We start from the raw sequence: 15835 nt of genomic DNA on the forward strand, positions 1-15835 counted from the left end.
TTTTTTCAATTTCCAGGGGCCGAGCAAAATGGGCAATTTAAAAGCAATTTATACTCAGTTTTTTAAGTGTGAAGGGCTGTTTTTCACTCCATTTGAGGTAATTGAGTAATCTCGGTGGCTGGGGCAAAATGAAGAGGTCTTTTTTTAAGTGATTTGATTCGGATTGGTGCGTTGTTCATGCGGTTTGTGTTTGGTCGCTGACTTTAGAACAGTGACGCTGCTTTCGGATTAATTGTCTGAACCCATTAAGCTGAATGAGGATTGAGAAGGATTTGTGCTCCAAATGGATATTGATAGAAAATTGCAGAAGGTTTTATTTTAGTTATTTCAGTCTAGTGTCTTTTTTAAATATTTTTGCACAGTGGTTAGTTCATATTTAACAATTTGATAGGTTTAACTAATTCTTTAGGGTTTCATTTAAATATAGAATTTTATCGTCTTTTTGAACTGTGCCAAGAATCAGTTTAAGGGCCAAACAAAAACAGTTTTGAACCTTCTTCTTTGGCTTAGAAAAGAAATTCTTGTTCCTCACGGAGGACACGAGGTTTATTTAAGATCGATAGACTTTTGCTGGTTTGTTCGTTTTTGTCTTCAAACTCTGATTTTCACTGTTTCTTGTTATATTTAACTAATATAAAATTTAAACGATACTTTTTCTTATGTTTTTTTGTCATCCGGTTATATTGCTTTGTTAATTTGCCATAGCAAATTAGATAGCACTTAACAAGACAAGCTTTTACATGTATTTAATTAGCTGCATGGAATTTAAATACTCCATGCTTGTTTTAAAATTTGCCTATTTTATTAATATTAGTGGAACTAATTATGTTCACTGGTTTAATTATTTATATGTATTATACGCTATAATTTGATGGGTTGTATTACAGGTGCTGAAGACAGTTCATAGCAATGCCCATTAATTTGCTTTATTGTTATAATTATTTACCGCAATTATAAAATTATTTAAAACGCAAAGAACTAAATTATGGCAGATTATGGAAAACTGCAAAACAATTTTTAAATTTCATGTTTTGCCTAGCATGGAATATTTCGGAATTTTTAAGTATCGAATGATTTCCATGAAGTCCATGTTAGTTTAGTCTTAATTGGCCGATTTTTTGGTATAATAACTCACTTACTTCCGATATTGTAACATATTTTTTTGCTGATAGTACAATTAATTAATTTTAACCTTTTAAAATAAATTCAATATATCAGCATCATAATACCATTTATAAAATTCCCTCAAACAAAATTGTCAATGATATTTTGGCTGAGTAATTCTGATCGATTTTGCTTCAATTAAACTTTAATTTAAAGTTTGATAATTCTTTTTAAAAATAATTATGACAACTACAAGTTTCTTTCCAGTTTCTAATACTTAAGTTTTGTCCTTTTTGTAACATATTTAGATTTTTAAGTTGAGGAGGTTTAAAAAAACAGTAAAATTATAAATATATAGTTTTTGGTGTCATTTTGGTGGGTGGGTCTTGTAACAATGCATGAATCGTAACAGCATGTCTATAAGTTAATATTATCGCTTAAAACGCTTTCAACTTTGAACAGCTTTGAACTTCTTAATTCCTCTTTGTTCGTTTAATTGCCGCCCTAATTTTATAATGTAATTTGGTTGCAATTTCGTTATGGCGAATTCTTTCATTATATTGGCCTGATTAATTACCAGAATTCAATTTATTTGTCCCCAACAATTAGCTGCCTAACGTCATATACATAATCAAAATAATATTTCGACATGGAAACTATCTCCACTATGGAACACAACTGCGAAATTTAATTTGTATCGGTATCGATTTTCGTGATTTATCATTCGGCAGCAGGGGCAATAACTGTCAGAACAAAAATATTTCAGCTTGATATATTAATGCATTGTTTGTATTATTATAATTTATATTCATACTTTGGCTTCATAATGTAACGATTAAACACAAACAAATTTTCATATTATGATCTGTACAACTATTTTGTTTTGGGTAATACGAAAATATGGTTTGGCCTTAATAGGCAAGGTCCACATTAGTGTGATATACTCCCTTCAATTCGGTCAGAAACTTCAAATATCTTGATTTGCTTTGCTTAGTTGTTGTCTGCCTGTTTGTCTATTAATATTGTTTAGTTTCGATTCGTCATTTTGAGAAGTAGCTATTTTCTGGAATTTCTGCTTTTTGTAAATTCGCGGTTCCGAGTCGGTTTCAGATATTTAGAGTAGATTTACTTGAAATTGACCATCTGAAATGTGGTTTCGAATTCGATTTCTATTATCCAAAAACAACATTAAATTTCTTTTAAAATCAATTTGAAGTTAAATAATAAATTTTGGTCATAAAGTGTCTTGGAGCTTGAACAACCATCTTCAATTTGCTCCTAAATTAAATATTAATATTTCTACTTTTTCCATAGTTATGCTCCGTTACTTAAAAAACTATAGAAACTCCATCCGGTATTGGCTGGGTATTCAAAAATCCAAATTCCTTCTGATTCATAAGGAATGCTATCTATACTTAATTGATATAATCGTTGAGATTTAATAAACCATTAAAAAAATTTCAGACTGCTATTTGAGAGTAAAACGTAATGGATTATCTTGATGAACTAGCAACCAAATGGCCTTTTTAAATCAGTCTGGGGAAATAATTTATCCACAAAACCGCACATAAACCGCAAAACTCTTGTATGCCTTGAATTCGCAATTCGAGCCAGAGTAATATAATATAATAGCTGCAAAATCTGTTGCCGAAAACTAAGCTCAGAGGCAAAATTTAAGATTCATAGAATAAAATATGAGAGACGATAAAATATTCATCTAGTGTGCCTTGAGCTTGTTGGCGTAAAACGACATGGTGTAGAATAAACAAAGGCAGGAGAAGCTGAGGTGGAAATAGTTGAAAGTCGACACTTTCCTGTCACCGCCATTTTGATCCTTTTTAACTAGGAAAGTAATATTCCTGGCATTTGTTTCAGTTCGTGTTTTGCTCTTTGTCTGGTAAACGGGCGTATGATTTATTAGTTCAAATCCATCAATTAATCTTGTGAAAATTGAATCAATCTTTAAGCAACGCAACATCGCCAATGAACTATTTAAGATTTTATGAACGTTTTTTGGGAAAATATGTGCTTTAAACATATTTTTATTGTTGTTGAGTCATTTATATTTGCAATTAATTTTTTGCTTTTTCTGCATAGATGATCTCGATTTTCATTTGAGTGATTTGTGGAGTATTTAATTAAATTTCATAATTATTAAATTTTCGGTTTTTTTCTTTTTGCTTTGCTAAGTCAATTTTGTGAAATGCTAAATGGTTCTATTTCCAAAAGATCGGCTTCCAATTGGCTCATTTGAGAATTTTTCTTTTCCGATAAGTTTTATTTCCGAAAGATTAAGTTTCAATTGGATTTTTTGTGGAGTATTTAATGAATTTATTTCTTAATAAAATGTAAAATTGTTTGCATTGCATTTGAAAGAAAATTTTGTGAGATTGTGACTGGTTTTATTTCCAAAAAAWTGACTTTYGTTTATTTGTGGGAGATTGAATGAAATTTCGTAACACAATGAGCGGRTTTCATGCTTTTYRTTGCTAAGTTATTTTTGTGAGATTTCGATAAGTTTTATTTCCGCAACATCGACATTCAATTGGATTTTTTGTAGAGTATTTAATGAAATTAGTTAATAAAAATTTAAACATTTTGCTTAGCATTTCGAACTTAATTTTGAAAGTTTGTGACTGGTTTTATTTCCAAAACATCGACTTTCAATTCGTTCATTTGTGGAAGATTGAACAGAATTTCTTAAYACAGGTTTAATGCTTATMATTGCTAAGTCAATTTTGTGAGATTGTGRTTAGTTTTATTTCCAAAATATCGACTTTCAATTCGTTTATTTATGGAAGTTTCATTGAAATTTCTTAATAAAACTAACGGATAGAATGCTTTGCAYTTCTAAGTCATTTTTGTGAGATTTCTAGTAGTCTTATTTCTAAAACATCGGCTCTCAATTAGATCATTTGTGAATATTTAATAAAATTTGTGGACAAAATTCGCAATTTGCTTACTTTGTATCGCTAMATCATTTTTGTGAGGTTGCTAGTGGCCTGGTTTCCAAAAGATCGACTTTCGTTTGGCTCTKTTGYGGACTAAATGATAAAATTGCTTATTCCAATTAAAGATTTTGTTTGATTTTAAAATTGAATTTAATTATTTTGTGTAACTTCGTATATTAAATTATGAATGAAGTAATCGTGTTTTAGGTACTAGACTTTGGCTGTAGAGATTCCCAACGTATTATAATATTTTGATTAAACATTAGATATTATGAATATGCAAAATGTGGTTGCAAAATATTTTTAAAAGTAAATTTGAAATCAGTTTTATTAAATTCTGAAGTAAAAAGGGAATTTTTGCTTAAGCCGAATTAGGTAGTGAAAGCAAATGGAAATTGAAGTAAATAACGATATTTCTACTAAAAGTTGAATATTGCAAAAGCTTTTGTAAAATAACTTACAAATCAAACCCGTCATAGCAGTTTGAACACAATTGGATAATCAACCAAYAAAAAGTACTTTAATATAATTGAGGCCGAATTACTAAACATTTTAAGTGRCCGACGGTTTAAGATAACTTTGAATAGAGATATAGGCAATAGATATACAGATAACTGAACATTTTGAGCTTCATTCATCTAAATGTGTTGTTAAGTGTGTGCTCATAAGTTGTTTCAAGACATAATTTCCATTCTCCATAGCGTTCACCTGGCTAAGATTTGCTAGTGCCGACCAAATAATCCCTAAAATAAACTTCAAAGACCCCGTAAACCATAAAACTTTCTGCATTTCTCCATCAAGCGGCGCCCCCGCGAAAATAAAAACCCCCCGGCCGGGGCCTTCGCCTTTTGCAGTCATTGATTTCTTACTCCACGTTCGCCACGCCTATTCTCCTTCTCTCCCTTCCTTATTCTTACCCCTGACGCCCCCACCCAGAACATTACAGTGAAGTCTTACACACCGGTGCGATTTTCAATTTTTGTAGGGGATTAATTTTCCCCCATTCCATGCTATAAAGTTGGGGTAAAATATTGCGGGTTTGCCGATTTTGAACTTTTTTTGTGTTTAGAATTTTTTAAATTATACAGCGAAAGTGATGTGTTTGATATCATGAAATGCGTAGCAATTTATTCACTTTTCTAATTGGAAAAAAGTGCCCATTTTTGATAGCTCGCTTTGGTTATAGTTGGCAATGATATTCGCTGAATCTTTCTCGTATTCATTGTTTAAGGGGCATATTAACGATTATTTTTTAAATTTACAAGCAACATAGTTGATGTTAGGAATTCATTCATTCTAATATGTGCTGTATTTTTGGTTTTCTTACTCTAAACTGTTTTGATTTTCGCTTCATTCCATGATTGGAGAATACAACTTCTTTTGTACAACGGCCATTGATACGTCTTCATAAAGGTACTGTTTTATGTAAATCCATGTTTCGACGTTCTGCAAAAATAAATTAATGAGTAAGCGAATAATTGCTAATTTTTATATTCTCAACATTCTCGAGCTCTTTCCATAGTTGCTCGAAACTGATGAGTTGTCCGGGTTTTTGCGTCCTTTTTTCTTGATATTTTGCAAGCACGACCGGCTTGCATAAATACTACAATTAATTAAGATTTGACCTATGAAGATAATATAAGTCTTTTGTGCTTTCGAAACTTCATAAGGCCATCTTTTCGACGACTTGCCAATGGCCCAAAAAATTCACCAGTTTTATTTTCAAAATAGTTAAATCAGTTATCAGAACAAACATTTATTTTGATTAGTATTTAAGTTTCTAATTATTAGTCATTAAAACCGTTATTACTTTTATTTGTATCTTATACTTACATAGCTAAAAGCAGGTGGTTTTTAACGTTTGCAGTGTCTCAACCATCTTTTTTGTTTTTGTCAGGCTCTTGTATTTGAATTTCTTATTGATGGTCCATTGTCTTTCTTTTTCGCACTGTATGTAAAATAAGGCCAGGTGAGAAGCACGTGGTGCTTCGTATTGATATCTGAAATTTACAGTTTTATGGAAATGGGGCTTTCGATAAAAATTTAATAGGTTGCGCTTCGATTTCCATTCCAACGGTTTTTTTCGTAAAAATTGTTATCTTTGCTTTCTAAATCAGTAGCTAAATATTTGATAATCACTTCTTATATGAATATTTAGTTTCAATTACCTTAATTTTCCGTCTGTTTCTCTTATGGCCTCTCATCTACTCATCTTATAATTGTTCTAATTTTCCGTGTGATGAATGGTAAGTGTGCTGCAGGTATACAAAACAAAAATATTTTAGAAACAAAATCTTAAATGAAACTGCAAGTATATAAGTAAAGTGGTAAAATTATATTATAGCATATTGTAAAAAACTTGTTCTTTGAGAGCTTCAGCTTAAAATAAAACGGATTCTGTGCTGATTTAAACCCGTCCTTTATCATCTAGTTTTATCTTACCTTTAAATAAAATTAAAAAGCTATTCTACATTAGACAATTTAGTGTCAAATCTGAAAAATGAGTCCGGCTTTGATCCATTGATTTAGTTCTCCTGTTTTGATTCCATTGATGTCCTTTTCTGATGCCTGCAAATTTTAATACATTATTTAGTAAAACTGAAATTTTAATCCATATAAATATATTATTAAAACAATATAGTTATGTTGCAGATACTTCACTGTATCTAATTAATCTACGATTAATAATATAATATCCGGTTATATTGCAAAAAGCTACAGGCAATCATTTTTCATTAGGATATCCACAATATAAACAGCAATTTCCTCTCTAAGCCTTGCTAAGTGGCTAATTTTCCAAAGTCGACCTCCGACATGAAAAATGCTCCCCCGGCACGGTAAAATCAAGAAAAACGATCGGAAAGAGCGCGGAAAATGCGGAGAAAACCGCCGGGAAAGCCGTTAACTTTTCCCGGGTATCGTTTTTTTCCAGTGAAAAATGGTCCGGGCACTTTTAGCAAAGTGAATTTAAAGTGGAGCAGATTGTTTTACATTATTTAGATGTCAGACAGGATAATTTACTTTTTCCCGTCCGAATACAGGGAAAATGTTGGTTGGTTTGTGGCTTTTCGCAGATTTCACTAAATTATCGTGCTATTTAACGGATCTGGTGTTGGATGATAGCAGATTAACACTAATATAACGGTTCTGTTCTGAATAAATGTTCAGTTATCGATTCCGGATGAAATCAATTAAATTAACGTTTGGAACATGCATGCTTAACGTATTTTAAAAATTATGGGCTAAGCATGACTAGGAACTCTGCAGCTCAGTTTTAAGTATATGAAGTAACTTGCACTAAAACTTGACCAAATCAGTAATGAAATAAATGTAACGTTTATTTCACATAGCTGTGAATTGAAAATTAGTTTTTGCATGTAAGATGTTCCTCMAAAGTGCAGAAAMGCTGCAGCTACAAATTCTTGAGGTCAAATCACGAAAATATWAGCCAATTTGCTTTGTTCCAAAAGTGAATGATTTTGGAGATAGATACTGAAATGTTCAACATGGACTCAGTTTTTCCTAAATATAWTTTTAAGTACCAGCGGATTGCCCAATATTCGACTAGTGCGGATGTTCTTGAGGGYAAGAAATTGAAAACTGATTTTCAGSTYTTAGAACAATGTAGAAGGTCCGGCGGTACTTTGCACATATTTTGTAKATTTTGGTATCTATACTGTGYGGCCATGACAAATATTAAWTTTGAAAWTTGTTTGCAAATTCARCTKTACTACTTTGGTTATTCTCTTTTCCGATATTKCSGTRCTRCTYGTAATTTCTWATAACRCAGAATAACACCTATCAGCTTCAGAATTTGCACCWCTTGAATCAGTGTSGGTTTACCACAATAACTATAAAAATTGGGTTTAATTATTACWAKAAATTGGACATGGCAATGCACGAAAGGAGTTTAAAYAGATGTACCTATACAGACATRCTGGAGAATAAGAAATTATAYTTRAAACTATTTRAAACTAGAAAARTTATTGCGATTTAAATGTGTRCAAAGTAAAGCAGGTGAGGKTTTCACCTCAGTTCGTTARCTGGATCAAATCATCATATTTTAAGYTCACGGACCTGCAATCTCATTTTGTTTTCKCACTTTTCCCTGGTACACCCTGGTATCTTTATATYTTGARAAACTGCATCTATTTAAATATATTTTAAATACCCATAGAACTTTCTTGAAGCCAATAGTAATTGTAAAGGGAATTTAGAACAACTATTTTGTCGTCAATGTTTTATATGCAACAACAGTTTTAATTTGTGTGAAGAACCAAAAGGTGTTTTGCCATTTTAGGTCCTTGGAAATCGTGATTCGAATTGCGGAAAGCGACAAAAACTATAGAATTATTCTGAATGTCACGTCCCCTTCATTTTGATTAATGTAGTCGAATTTCTTTGGACTTCAGGTTAACAGACCCGAGTTCTGTATTTTAGTTAAATTATTATCAATCCCAAGTTTGTTGTGGGCTTTTTACTTTGCTGAACAACTGAATTGACCGGGAGATATTTGCTAACACTACACTGCCATTTGTGAATATCGCATTGTAAATGATTAATTGCAGTCCAATTATTACATTTTTCAGAGCCAATTTGAACACTTTATGAACACTTTATGAATAATGGTAAATTTTTCTCAGTCGCAGTTGAATTTAATCTTTGTATAATTGATAAAATTTGTTATAAATAAAATATGTATAAAACATATCTTGTTTTTTTAGAGCTCAGCTGAGAAAACTTTTAAGAAAGAAAGTTTTAAGAAGAAAATGCTTTCTTGGTTAATTTAAAAAATATAAAAATATTTTATTAAATTGAAAAGACGGGAAAGTAATATATTATTTCAGTCACTTTCTTCTAAAGTTCTAAAAAACAGCGGTACTTTAAATAAAACTTAATAAATTTTGAGAGAGTTACCGTTCAAACGTCTTAGATGTTGTTATATTTTCGTCGTCAATTTTTTGGTTCTTTTTTTAGAAAATGTTTTAAAAACTACGCTTAGCTTGGCTGTGCTTAGCAATAATATTTTTTTTGTATAAAACTCTATATAAGTGTTACTATTGTTGACTGATGCCTTAAGTATGGTCTGGGCAAGAACAGTTGACAATGACGACTCACATAGTCGAGCCAAAATTTAGCAAGGGGCCCTAAAACAGTTCGATTTGCTTTCTTTCAAGTAGGGAGACATAAATAGATATAAATAATAATTTAATCGATAGTTCCCTTCACATGGTTCCCTTTGGGTTGAGACTGGTCTTAAACTTTTCCTTGCAATCAATCACGTACCTTAATTAAATTAATTAATTAGGAAATATGATAATTAATACTTAATGCAAATATAGCGCTGGAATCTTTCTCAATAAAATATGCAGCCTTGTTGTTTAAGCACGTAATATTGTCACTTTGGTACAAAGATAAAAAGATTTGTGTTTAGTTAACAAGACATTAGGTCTTGATTCCATTGATTTTCTTCTACTGCTACAATATTATTGAAAAATTTTGCATATTCTACAACGCATATGTTTCTATTTTTATTGTAAATAATATCAAAAGCAACATTAGTTCAATATGAAGTATTATATCATGCGACCGCTGCAGAAGTGAGTAATGCGAGTGTTCAGCCAAAAATAAAAAACCTACGTAAAAAGCATTATTGGTGATTTGTTTTAGATATTTGTGAATTGGGTTACTCAGATTATCCACTTCTATAACTGCACAAAAAGGACGTTAATATAGAAGGAGATGTATTTCATTTGAGAGTGCAAAAGGAAAAATTATATGCAAATTCATTCGGTTCGGTTTGAATGCGGTTGTATACTTAGAATTTTTTAGTTGTAACTGTCTAAAAGTCACGTTATAATTTATTTGATACTTCAGTTGACGAAAGGAAGCGAAAAAACGACGAAATTAAAGACAAAATTATATTACTAAATTTAAGAACCAAAAATAGGTTTAGGATTAAAAACGATGCGTGCCCTGGATGTTCTGGGTTTGTGTTTCGTCATTTCTAATTTGCCGATTCGAAAAGCTGCCAACGTTTCATTGATTTGCTGTGGGAAATAGCAGACATTAAACGAAATTAACTGATAGAGGAAATTTATAACGCAAATGATGAAAGTTAAGAGTTTAAGAGAGAGTAAAAACCATTCTTCGGAAATATTTGCTGCTAAACAAATTGTGTATACTTTCACAAAAAGTAAATTTCATCGGTAAACTTGTATTCAGGAATTTAAGAAATTTGGAGTTGATATTTTATGAGAGGGTGTCGAAAAAATCCTAGATAAGAATGAAGAACTGCTTGTTATGTGGTAGAAATTACAATTGCAGTAAAATAAAGTTTTTTGGTCAAACCTTGATCGATTAGATATACTACTTTAGAATAATTAGCAACAATCAGCATGTGACTTGATTTCTCGTTTTTCGTGGGTTCTTTACTGATAAGGCCTTAGAATTTTGAGTTTAGAGACTAGTATTACCTAGCAAATCTGGAGCAAACATTGCCTATAAACTTGTGTAAGAATGGATTAACTCAGTTAAATTTGCAGGGTTTCAATATATTTTTAACATTTAATTTATTTCTAAATCGTTCAGGAATAATTAAAGAATTAGCATTAAATTGAGTTGATATTGGCGTACGAAACTCTTTAAAACGTTAACGTATTGGTTCGAACCCCTTTTTCTCAAATAAGTATACCATCCATTAGTGAAGAAGCTGTCTGCAGACATTTTTTAAATATTGTTGTTGTTTCAGACGTATCTTAGTAACTTGTAAATTGTAAATATTTGTAAAAAATGATGAATTTCTAACTCAGTTGGTGAAGAAGTGAAATGAAATGCAAGTATGAAAGTGCAGAAGATAACAACAATAATAATAATCGATAACAGTTGAAAGCATCTGAGGCAAATATGATTAATTGAGCAATATTCTCAAATTTCTTGTATATTTCTATTTGAACGACAGCAAAAATGACCCGCTAGTTTCCAAGCATAAAATATGCTCGTCTTTCTGAAAATTTCAACATAGCTGTTCATTTCTCTGGTCATTTGCCACCGAACATCTCAACTTGCCAAGCTTCAAATAACTGTGCTTTTTGTATTCTGCCCGATTCTTTTAAATTATTTTTCCTATCGGCTATTTAAGTATTTCTGGCAATAAACGCGAATGTCCTTATATTTGGAACGGTTGTTAGAGAATAGCATCTTCCACCCGAATTTCCGAGAAGCAAACAGCAACGTTTGACGTTATCAGCCACAGTCGGTTAGTAGTAGTGGCTGGCGACGCCGAACACGTACTACGATTTAAATACCCTGGAGAATTTTACCCCGATAAGAATAGTTGGGTTGTGTTTTGTTAGACCAGATCTGGACTGGGGCCACAATTATCTGGTATTTGCAAAATCAACTTTTCATTAACATTTTATTGATTTTCGATTGAATTCCAAAGCAGCCACATCAACAACACAAAACTACTTTAAATGGAAACCATTTGAAATGAGTTAAAGATGGAAGAAATTGGGAAATCTTAGACTTGGCACAAAAGTGCTAAATTTACTCAATATTAAACCAATGGTTTTTTGTATCAACATGTGAAAAATTGTGGGTGATTCAGAATTAGATCAAATCATTTTAAAGAAGAATTTATTTGAAGAGTACAACAAATTTTCTACTTTTTAGTTTCTTTCCCAATTATATTATCTCATTCAGATACACTTCGAACTTTTCTTTGAAGCTTTTCAAACTATGAATCACAAGTCACAACAACAGATTGCAAAACTAATTTAAACATAAACAAAATTTCTGCTTGGAAGCATCTAAATTCTCTAATTTTGTATGCAAAACTACAACACAATCCATTCAGACTGATTTGTTGATCAAAATGTGCTTCAAACCTTACACTATCTAATAATATAATAACTAAAAAAATGAGAAACTAGCCTAGTCAAAGTAATTGAAAGTGAGCGCAACTGAAGCAAGGGTAGTACTCAAGCGCAACAATTAATCCCGAGAGAATTAGAAACTAGTTCGAGTACTATGGAAAGAAAAGCATGGGAAGGTTGAGAGATATTTTTCTTGACTTTAAACCCTGAAAGTAATTCGTATCAAATAACAGTTTCAAACAAAACGCGCAGTTTCTCTACCATTTTATCAAGTTCTTTCAACAGGACAACATAATTTTTGGAAGCAATGAAACCTAAAGTAGCAAAACTAAAAAAAAGAAGTAGAGTGGAGTTATTTGTAGCATTGCGTTGTAACCTTAATTGAAAAACTACATTTTGAAGCTGTGGTGTGCTGTAGCTGTGCTGTGCTATAGTTTCTGTATTAGCATTTTACTATTTCTCCTACTGGTATTATAATTTTAATTTTCAATAAATGAAACATATCGCAGCAACATTTTGAATTGGTTTTATGCAAATATTTAAATTTTATCGAATAATTACTATTCACTATTTTCTCTATACTCTCTACGCGGCCCCAGAAAATCCCGCCAGAGTAATGACAACAATTTTGGATCACACAGTTTTTGAAATACATTTCTTGTTCTTGACATGGAATCACAGAAAGTTTTCAATTTGTCATCATATAACTTATCGTTAATTTGACCAAGCTTGAGCTTGAGCCAGTTTATCGTCAATAATATTCATTAAATCATTATTTTCGAAAATTCCATCCAAAACTGGAAATTGCCGTTTTTCTATATGTTTGGCTGGTCTTATTGATACTTTCATGAATTAAAAAACAGAAATAAATTTTATTTTAACAGTTGTTTTCAGAAACACGATCATAAAAACGCATCATAAAATCGGGATAATAATTATAACACGAAATATTGCAAATTTTATATGAAAATTGACAAAAACTTTATATTTACTTGCAACTAACCGAAAAGTCTGAGACGGTTTTATTTTCCAATTTTACATACAAATCACTTTACGTGCACATTCGGTTATGTAAAGTCTGCCAAAGCAGAGCCGCCATTTGAGTCACTAATTTCAATATAATTTAAACGCAGAATTCAAAAATAAGTGCCTTACTGGGTAATTTACTATAATATCTAAACACAGGTGAAAAAGTATATCTGGAGCTGACAACCGCAAATCTAAGAAAAACATTAATTTAAACAGAAATGCCCTTTAGTTAGTGTAATTTCTTCGATTTAGTTTATCCGTTTACGTATTGCATTTCCAATATCAAAGTCCTGTGTTGGCGTCCTTTTGATGCGGGGTTTTCAAGCAAAATATTCAACATGGTAAAATTAATTGAAAAAGAAACTTAACATAGTCAAATGGTAATTCCCATTCCAAAGCTTTCATGCTTAAATCTATTTTTTATAAAATACCTTTTTATTGTTGAAGACCCATCAGTTCTGCTGCGTGTTGCATAACTGTTTCTTCTTCAATAAAAAAGAATGTTGGTAATAATTGTTACATACATATATAGTTTTTCGGTAGATGCTGCAGTGATAAATATATTTTTTTTCTAAGACATACTTTCAGAGAAAAATATAAAATAATTTACTATAAAAAGAGCCTAAATCAACATACATAAATTACGTCCTCTTTTAAATTAGTGCGTTTAGTCAATTCAATTAGAACGATAGCAAACTGTATTTTGCGATGTACCCTTAAAACAACATTGGGAAAGTTAACTAATTTAAAATCTCGAATGCAATATCGAATAAATCGTGTTTATTAACTTTTAACTAATGCTGTTTAAAATCTATTATGCATGTTTTAGAATGAAGGGATTTGAATTCATCAAACAGTTATAAATAATATACAACAAATACTGTTCTATTTAAGTTCAAAATTCAGATACCGTTCAGTATCAATGGTGCATTTAAAAAACAAATATTTTGATTCATTTTTATGTGAAAACTTTTTTGTGGAGAGCTGAGAATAAAAGTATTTAGTGACCTAGTATAATTTTTTAAAGAAGGATTTATTTAGGTACATTCTGCGTCTTTACATTTTTACTTTTGGTAGAAGCATATAAGAAATTATTCACTTCGCAACATATGAAGCTTGTTGTCTTTGTTGAGTCAAGTACCGGAAGCGAAAAAAGCAAAATTATGGCCCTAGATTTTAGATATTTCCGATGGCTTGATGATAGGAACAAGATACGTACTTATTCTTCTTAGACCGAATTAGTAAAATGCGTGGCCAAAAAGAGTATCTATGTAATACACATATTCACATTTATTATGTAAATATAATTTGAATTCAAATTTTGCCAGAATCTCTTAAAATCATAATATTAATTTTGAATCGAAGGGAAGAAAAAACCTGCGTGGTTATTACCAACTGTTCTGATATGCAAATTCTCCACTATAAAGCTATAAACCATCAGGTATATTAAATTTGAGTTCTTCATATATTATTTTGCCGTTTCCACAAATGGAATTTCGCGTACATTTTGAATGCAAACAAAATATAATGATCATTATTTTTAATTCTTGGCTCGTGTTGCGCGTTGCGTTAAATCAACCCTTGCAGATTACATCAGTGTTACGAATTGTTGAATCGTCAATCACTAATGAAACTACTTTAGTATCACAAATCGTTTTTAATCTGACCCTGTTCCCGTCTTCAATATCCTGGAATTATGACCGAATAAAATATATTATTACCTGAAATACTTGGAGAATGGAAATTCCTAGTTTAAGGTTTGGCATAGTTAGCGCAAACTGAAATTTCTAAGGCGCACTCTGCGCAAGATAAGAAGATTTATTGGTGATATTTTGTTCGCGGTAGCATAAATCACAGGGAAAGGGTGGCGAACAACAAAGAAAAAAATTCGTGACAAACAGGTCAGATTTATCGTTTAATTTCGCCACATAAATCTTTGAATAGTGCAAAATTCGGCAGAACTTGTGCCTGAACGGATGCAGCGGCATACTTCATTCCATTTTAATCAATCGTGCAGGAATGAAAATGGAACATTACTTTGTAAATTTAAATCCGATGTCCCACTGCAACATATTTAATTCTATCTCCTGGTGATTTTTGGTTTTTCCTTCCATACTTTTCCATCTACTAAAGATTTAACTGAACTCTGTCACACTTATCTCTAGTAACTTATATTACTTCATACACTTTACGAAAGTTTCTTGATTATAATATCACTCAAAGGTTTTCTGCAAATCGAAGGTAACTGTTTACAAAATTACCTAAACGAAAATATTATTTACACGCTAAAGGCCCCTCTCTATCTAAATTTATTCCAAAGAGTCGTCTCAAAGAGACAGAGTAATGATGCTCTGGAAACAAATTTACTTAACTTTGAACAACGAACGTCTCCGTCTTCAACGTATAATAATAATATTACGCCATCTTGTCTCTGCCAAAGAGGGAGACTTTCCATCAAGTCTTTCCTTTATTTTAACGCTGGAAACTAAATAAATGAGTTTTCGACGCTGAATAAGACCGATGAAAGTGCTTGCTTTGTGTCTAAGATTAATTTAGTAAATGGAATATATTTGTCTTTGTTAGGGCCCTTTTGGAAAAGTCGGCACTGATTTAGGTGTAGTTTGGCACCTTGGAAATTAATTATGGTATTGTATTACTCCAAATTTCCTGCGTTCGGCGATAATAATTACTTACCTAAGGCTAAAGATTTGGTCACTTCAAACGCTTTCAAAACTTATATACTCTAATGCTTTTATCGTCATTATGAAAATTTATTTTAATCGATAAAGAGCAGATAAATTATATTTACCTAAAACTTATGAAAATCGTACCGTAATGGGCAGTAGCAAATTTCTAGTTATAAATAAATCGCTT

General features: G+C 31.4%; 1 long non-coding RNA gene across 1 annotated transcript in view; it reads right to left on the bottom strand.

Annotated features, from left to right (window-relative positions):
- Positions 1-5093: 5093 nt before the first annotated feature.
- Positions 5094-15835, bottom strand: part of LOC109546441 — a 30628-nt gene continuing 19886 nt past the window's right edge. Inside the window, exons 2-5 of the long non-coding RNA XR_002172775.2 lie at positions 6498-6623; positions 6224-6310; positions 5889-6055; positions 5094-5501 (exon numbers count right to left, since the gene is read on the bottom strand). This is a non-coding gene — a long non-coding RNA (uncharacterized LOC109546441). The remainder of the gene's footprint in view (positions 5502-5888; positions 6056-6223; positions 6311-6497; positions 6624-15835) is intronic.

The sequence above is a fragment of the Dendroctonus ponderosae genome, unplaced genomic scaffold (genome assembly GCF_020466585.1).
Source record: "Dendroctonus ponderosae isolate FM_Combo_2020 unplaced genomic scaffold, Dpon_F_20191213v2 Dpon_F_20191213_4, whole genome shotgun sequence".
Classification (NCBI taxonomy): Eukaryota; Metazoa; Arthropoda; class Insecta; order Coleoptera; family Curculionidae; genus Dendroctonus; species Dendroctonus ponderosae.